Raw genomic sequence first — 7,814 nt, forward strand, 5'->3', positions numbered from 1 at the left:
CCTTCCTTCCTTCCTTCCTTCCTTCCTTCCTTCCTTCCTTCCTTCCTTCCTTCCTTCCTTCTTCCTTCCTTCCTTCCTTCCTTCCTTCCTCTTCCTTTCTCTTTCTTTTTTTTGAGACAGTCTCATGTAGCCTAGGCGAGTCTTAAACTCATGATGCAGTGGAGGAATACTTTAACCCCTAATCCCCTGCTTCCACCTTCTGACTACAGGAATGGGCTATCACAGCAGGTCTTAGACAGTGTGGGGATGGGACCCAGGACTTCGCACATGCTAGGCTAACTCTACATACTGAGCTGTTTCCCAGCTCTACCAGACAGAATTTCGGCATTGGTATCTGTGTGCACTCATGCGAAGTAGGCTGCCTCAAAATGTATTAAAAAAATGCCGTTGTCTGGGAGGCACCTAAGTAAAATGAAAGCAACATTAAAGGATTAAAAATACCTTTACAGTTCAATACAGCTTTGACTGCACACCAGCAATAGCCAAATGCATTTGTTTTCTCATCTAATTTCCATTTTAATATCTAAGTCAAGTCACAAAAATAATTTTGCCTGAAAGAAATCTTTGCAATGTCAATTAACACCTTAACTTGTGATTAAACATTTACAAATTAAATTTCTCTCCAGGGAGCCTTACATCTGGGGGATGTAGCTCCTCCTCCGTAGACATCTGTTGCCATGCTAACACACCTCACTTCGTTATGTAAATGAAAAGTATTTTAAAAATTGTATAATTTTCAGAATGGATGACACTTGCCTTTTCATCATGTGTTTTAACTTCTCAGCTAAATATATATAAAATTATAAAGATTTGACCAATTTGATGCCATAGTTAATAAAAGACTGAGCTTAAGCCAGTTTCGTAAATCGGAGAAGTTAAACTGACCCAGAGCAAACAATGCAAACGGGATGTTAATCGGAAGAATTGCCAAACTGCTGGTCTGGGCTCTATGAATTAACACATTAGAACAGCGCACGGCACACGTGGAGTGCTTAGTCAGTTGCATTTTTTTATTGCTTTTTCAAAAAATTATATGCAGAGTTCTGCTTTCACAGAATAAATTTTTCTTTAACTTCAAAGCACAGAGATCACACAGATTTGGAGAAGGAAGACTTGCAATAAATGTGATTTACAAGTTCTCACGTGGGCTAGAAATTAAGGGAATAGTTTTGGTTGTTCAAGATGGTTCCCGGTAAAGACGTCTGCTCAGAACCAGCCAGGTCAGGACAAAGGCTGGGAGCCTGGCAGCTTTAGTCGCTCTTGCCGGCGAGCACATATAGCAGCGCCAAGCTCGCTATGCATCACTGAGAACTGTGTCATCATCTCTAAAGCAATTCACTTCTCCCGCATCCCTGCCCTGTTGTCGCCCTCCTGTGTGGTAGCACGTGGCAGCGGGTTGGTTTTCTGGAGCTACTCTGACAAACTGTCATAAGCTGGGTGGCTTCAATCTGTACAAGTGTGCGTTCTTACAGTACGGCAGCTCTGGGCTAACTGGTCGCAGGTCCGTTCTTTGCACTTTGGTATTTAGGAGATGAAGCTTAATCAAAAAGTCACTGTGCCTTGGATGTGGGTAGGCAGAAACAGAAGAGCCAACGACCCTGGTGTGCATTCCTTGCCCATCCTTTGTGGGTAATGCCCGTGGGAAGCTTAGTGAATTCAGATGTTTTAAAGGACCTCATTTGAACACTTTTTAAAAAATGTGCGAGCAAGTTTGGAGAACGCAGATATAAAAGCATTAAAGTAGCAAGTGGTTCTCAAGACTGGCTGCACATTTGTGTCTCCTAGGATGTTGAATATTCATGCAAGGGTTCTATGTGAGACAGTTCACTGAAGCCCGTCTAAATGAGCCTGCATTGTAATGGGCAGCCAGTGAGTGCTTCTGAGTTACGATACAATATGAGGGAGCTTCTGGGGACAAAAATCCTCATAAAAGCCTGTGACAGAGTTAGATAAATGCCAGGCATGCGATGAAGGTGATTTACAATCTAAATAAAGACAAGCAATGCAACATGAAATTGATGAAGTCATAGAGGCACTGAGCCATACCACACCCATGGGGATGTTCACCAATGAGAATTCTAAGAGTCTGCAGTGTCCTCCCAGATGGTGAGGATGCCAATGGCTAGGAGAGGCCTGGCTTTTCAACTTTTCCAGCCGTCTTTTTACCTATCTATGGGTCTGCCTGCCAGCTATCTCTCATCTCTCTATCATAAATCTATCATCTGTTACCCATCCAGTTATCTCTCGTCTGTATATCTATCAGTCATATGTCATCTGATGAACATTTTCATTTATCATTTGTCCATCATCTATCTATCAATCAATCTATCAATCAATCAATCTATCTGTCAATCATCTATCACAATTGTCTATCCATCTGTCATTCAATTATCAAACACCTTTTAAACATCTAATATCTATCATATTTCTATGTACCTATCAATCATATGTCTGAGTTATTTTCAACATACAAATCTTGATACATTTAAAATATAAACACTTATATTTAAAACCTATTTAAGTATTTGACATATTTGCAAGCTCGTGAAATCCTTGCATATACTTAGCAAACATCCTTTACTTCCCACAGCTTCTTTAGGCCCCTTTGTCATCCTTTTCTCCATTTCTCCTTGGTCCCCTTCCCATTTGCACAGTGTACTGTTGTATATATATGGGGGGGGCAGTTTCTCCAGCCCAAGCTAGTCTCAAACTTACTGTGTAGCTGAGGTTGGTCTTCAATATCTAATAGTTTTGCCTCCCTCCTCAAGTTTTGGGGTTACATGTATGAGCTACCAGGTTTATGCAGTACTGAGGATGGAACCCTGGGCTTTGAGCATGCTCTAGGGAGGTCCATCTCCAGCCCTGTCTACCTTTTTATTTATTTTGAACTTACAGTTCTCCATCTCCCATTGTCTCTGAGTGATCGTCTGCTCTCCTTAGACCACAGGAGATGTGCATAGGAGATGTGTCTGTATCAGGACAATTTGGACTCTCTAAAATCCCCGTGAAGAATGTCCCCCACTAACTTACTCTGTTGTTACGCTGGCAACTGCTCCATGCTTAGCTCCCTAAGCCCTTCCTCCCCTGCCCCAATCTCCAGTGGCTTCTCTGGTTTCTATTATTCTTCTGAGTGCCCACTCACAAGATGAATATGAATCTCCACTTTAATTTCTCCCAGTCATATGTAGGATGAGACAATGGAGCCTCATAAGACATTAAATGTTAGAGAAATGGCTTAGCAGTTAGGAGTGTTTGTAGTTTTTTGTTTTTTAATTCTTTTGGGGCCCACCACCCAGCTCTCAAATAAATAAAGAGATATTTAATCTTACTTATAAATGCCTGGCCTTAGCTTGGCTTGTTTCTGGCCAGCGTTTCTAACTTAAATTATCCTGTTTCTCTTTAACTACATTTTGCCTCTGAACTTTTTACCTTTCTTTATTCTATGCATCTTTTTTCATTTTAATTTTTTATTAAGAATTTTTAAAATACAATCTTTTCTCATTTTCATAGCCATTCCTCTTCCCACTCCCTTCCCTCCTCCTGCCCCAGCTTTTTCCCTCCCTCACCCCCATCCATTCCTCAGAGATGGTAAAGCTTCTTACAGGAGTCAACAAAGTTTGACACTTCACTTCCAGACAAGACCAAGACCCTCCCCCTTATCTAGGCTGAGCATGGTATCCCTCCAAAGAGAATGTGTTCTGAGATGACAGTTAGTTCAAGCAATAGGGATAAATCCTGGTCCCACTGCCAGTGGCCCCAAAGACTGCCAAAGCCTCACAACTGTCCCCCACATTCAGTGGGCCTAGTTTAGCCCTATGCAGGCTCCTCCACTAACAGTCCAGAGTTAGTGAGCTCTCACTAGCTCGTTCTTCTTACTCTGTGGCTGGCTGGGTAGCTGGGTGGCTAGCCCCTGGCATCCTTCTCTCCTTCTTCTTTTCTTGAGCCTCCTTCTTCTCTTGAAGCTAGATTTCTCCTCCTATTTATTCTCTCTGCCCACCAGCCCCTCCTATTTCTCTCTCCTGCCTAGCTATTCAGATCTTTATTAGACCAATCAGGTGTTTTAGGCCGACAAAGTTAATACAACTTTACAGAGTTAAATGAAACATAAAAGAATGCAACACATCTTTGCATCATTAAACAAATATAACACATCTCAAATTAATATTCCACAGCAAGTGTTTATTGCTCCTGCAGAGGACCTACATGGCAGCTGTCTTTAGGTTCAGTTTCAGGAGATATGATGCCCTCTTCTGGCCTCCATGGGTACTGCAGTCATGTGGTGCACAGACATGAATGCAGGCACACACTCATACTCATAAAAGTAAATGAAACCATCAAAAAGTAAATTAGAGGAAGGATATTATGTCCCTTTAGCACTAGTTTCTCCTAGTGTCTTCTAGATAGAAAACAACCCAGAAACCCTGCCCAATGTCGGGCAGGCTGCAGCTGATTTGGGAGCATATGGCTTCCACTGAGAGATCTCAGTCACCCTGCATCACAAATACCAGAAGGCAAACTGCTAGGATGTGAGAAAGAGAAAGTCCCCTTTCCTCTTGTCTGAGGGGGCCTTGGTCTCCTGCTAGTCCTGGATGGTCAGTAGTGCTGACATCCATCTACTGTGGGAATCCATATCCTGCCTGTGAAGGTTTCCTTGGACTTCTAGCCCAGAAAACAGTTGTGGTATTTGTCCAAACAAAGTTTGAAATGTTTATTGTTTATATGTAATCTCAACAATTCAGACTAACTATACGTCTGGAAAAAATCGTTGAGGGTGAGATTGACTGGAGCTTTCCCAGAGCAGGTAGTGGCCTGGGGACAGGTCCTTGAAGGATGGGCAGCTTTGGGTCCCGAGAACCCAATTGTTCCTGCCCTAAGGGGCTATGGGTATCGTAGGCCTCTGTGTGCTGCAATTCTGATGTCCTTGAGGAATCCTGAGTACCTTGTACAATACTTTGATTAGTATCTTGCTGACTTCATCCCATTGTATGAAAGTTTTCCGCTGATGCTGAGGCTGTAATTCTTGATGAACTTTGCTAGGCACAAGTCATCAGCTTGTGTAAGACCTTCTGACTCCTGCTTTCCTATCTTCTTCTTTGTCTTCTCATCTCCTGGCCCTCCCACTTAGCACTCTGACACTGAAGAACGGCCTGCTGGTCCAGGCCAGAAAATGATTTATGTCTCCAAAGGTACACGATCCCGAAATACACTCAATTTACATTCATTGCTGCATCAGCCTTCAGGGTCTGGATGGAAGATCTTGAGATTCTGAAGTCTATCTGAATCAGAAGGTGTGGAACCACTCATACAATAGAAACATCCAGCATTGTGAACTTCTTTCTTTCTAGCCAAGTTTGTTTGAAAGAAAAATTACAGTTGCTAACACACAGGTGTTGTTGTCTTTCATGAACTAGCTTTACTAAGATTAATTCATATAGCCCTGAAGTTACTCCCTTCAAATGTGCTGTTGTGCATTTGTTGCTACGTTTGTTTATGCTGAGGGATACGACTTTCACTGTGTGAAGGCGTGTTACTTTTGTTGATGCTGCATTTGTTTAACTTTGTAAGGACACATTGCATTTGTTTCACTTTGCCTAGGGCACCTGATTGGCCTAATAAAGAGCTGAGCAGCCAATAGCTAGGCAGGAGAGAGAAATAGGTAGGGTTGCCAGGCAGAGAGAATAAATAGGAGGAGACATCTAGGCCTGAGAGAAGAACAAGAGAAGAATGAGAAGAGGAGGAGAGAACGAGGGACGTGATGGGGCAAGAAGCCAGGCAACTGCCAGTCAATCAGACATGAGAAGTAGTGGAAGTAAGTTACACGGAGAGAAAGGGAGAAAGTCCTGAGGCAAAAGGTAGATAAAGAGAAACAGGTTAATTTAAATTAAAAGAGCTAGCCAGTATTCTTAACCAGTGAGCCATCTCTCCAGCCCATTATATCTTTCTTTGACTCTTAATATTGTTTCTGATATTAGAATAAACATACTACATTGATGTGTGCTATTTTATTTATTTATTATTGGACATTGAAATGATTTAAGTCTTATTGTTACTAGTATTTATTTTATTATATAAAAGAAGAAAATATATTTTGACCCTTAGGATAAGTTCCAAAGAATAGGAGTTACTTGCTCAAAAATTATAAACATATTGTTTCCTACTGCCAGATTGAATTCCATGACTTTAGGGGATTGGCTGATTGGTGGATGGGTGGATTGAAATAAGGCCGCATATACCCCAGACTAGCCTTAATCTTGCTACGTAGTAAAGGATGACCTGACCTTGAACTCCTGACTCTCCTGCCTTTGTCTCCCCAGTGTTGGAAGTATGATGTATATTACCATGTAATGTTGAGATTGAACCCAAGGGTGTGAGCATGCTACACACTCAACCACTGAACCGCGTCTGCAGACAAGGTTTTTAAAAAGTGGGTTTGTTTTAAGAAATATGAAAACCCATGAACAATCACTAATGGGACAGTCCACTTCAACATTGTGGGAAGTTAGATTTGTGGGGAGGGTGGTATTCTGACTGTTTTCTCTCTTTTCTTTTCAGATAATCTGTGTGAAGTACCGGCTAGTCTTGGTAAACAGCAGGAGCCAAGCAAATGCTCAGGACTGACAGACCTGGCCTTTGAGGACAGCAGGAAGCAAATGACAGAGGCAAGCAGGGAGCTGGCTGTTGGAATGCGTTTCTGCTCTTGGTTTTGTAATAAGGAAACATCTGTGCTCATCGCACAGAAACCCTGCTTAATTGGATGTGTGCTAATCTAAAAACATAAGACAGGGCTGTGGCCCTGGCTCAGCTGGTAGACGGCTCACTTAGCATGCGTGATGCCCAGTGTTCTGATCCCCAGTACTTTATACAGCCAGTATGGTGCAGGAGCCCTGTAGTCGGAGGAGACAGGAGGATTAAAATCAAAAGTTCAAGGTCATTCTTGGCTGCCTCATGATTGTGATGCCAGCCTGGTCTACATACACAAACACAAACAGCTGGCAGTTACCGCTAATTCTTTAGTGTGTGGTGGCGGCGGCTCTGCTGTTGTCCACAGAGATGCGTCTGTCCTTTCAGTAGATGATAAATAAGGTAAACACCTGAATGGCTACGAGGTCAAACAATGACGGCACCTCTCCTTTGCAGCAAAAACAGAGAAAAGGCTCATGCAGAAGCCAGTAAACTAAAAACCGAGGCGGATCTGTACAAGTTCCTCTGAAAGAAAGAAGAAGAGGAGCTTTATAGAGGCAGATAGGGTCCTGACACTGTGGAAGGCTTCATAAAGGTCAGGGGAAGCTGATTTGGGATGAAGGAGGCAGTAGGGAGACTTATTCAAAACAGTCAGTTTGCTCTGCTTGGGAGGTAGAGGCCCATCTTAGAGCGATCATTTGCATATCTGTACCTGTCTGTCTCATGGAGATTTATATTTCAAGCCATGTTTTTTTTTTTTCCCTCTAGCTGTTATTGCAATTTCCCCCCCTCTTCTAACTGTTATGGTTTGAATTTCATTCTGTCAGCGGCCGACTTTCTTATCTTTAATGCTTTAAAAGAATTCTGTTCTCTGTTTTAAAAGCAGCTACAGTCAGGGGACTGGAGGCTTCAGGTGGGCCTTGAGGGGGCTCCAGCAGGACTGGCCTGAAAAGCAAGCCATGCTGGAAGGGAAGCCAAAATCTGTTGTCAAATTCTGAACAATGTAGGGATAAGTCCCGCCCCTTAGGGGGCGTGTTCGCCTCGGGCTAATGTTTACCTATAAATCTGGCTGCTTTCCTGGTCTCCTCAGGAACGGTGGTTCTGTAAGTCTATTTCACCATTAAAGCTGTATA

The 7,814-nt window shown here is 42.7% G+C and overlaps 1 long non-coding RNA gene across 1 annotated transcript in view; it reads left to right on the top strand.

The window, feature by feature from the left end:
* The window catches only part of LOC126490738 (uncharacterized), a 216,056-nt gene extending 209,403 nt beyond the window's left edge, over nucleotides 1-6,653 (top strand). Inside the window, exon 3 of the long non-coding RNA XR_007589239.1 lies at nucleotides 6,553-6,653. This is a non-coding gene — a long non-coding RNA (uncharacterized lncRNA). The remainder of the gene's footprint in view (nucleotides 1-6,552) is intronic.
* Nucleotides 6,654-7,814: the final 1,161 nt, after the last annotated feature.

Source organism: Alexandromys fortis, unplaced genomic scaffold (assembly GCF_014885135.2).
Source record: "Alexandromys fortis isolate MF-2015 unplaced genomic scaffold, M_Fortis_MF-2015_v1.1 scaffold_22, whole genome shotgun sequence".
NCBI classification, from domain to species: Eukaryota; Metazoa; Chordata; class Mammalia; order Rodentia; family Cricetidae; genus Alexandromys; species Alexandromys fortis.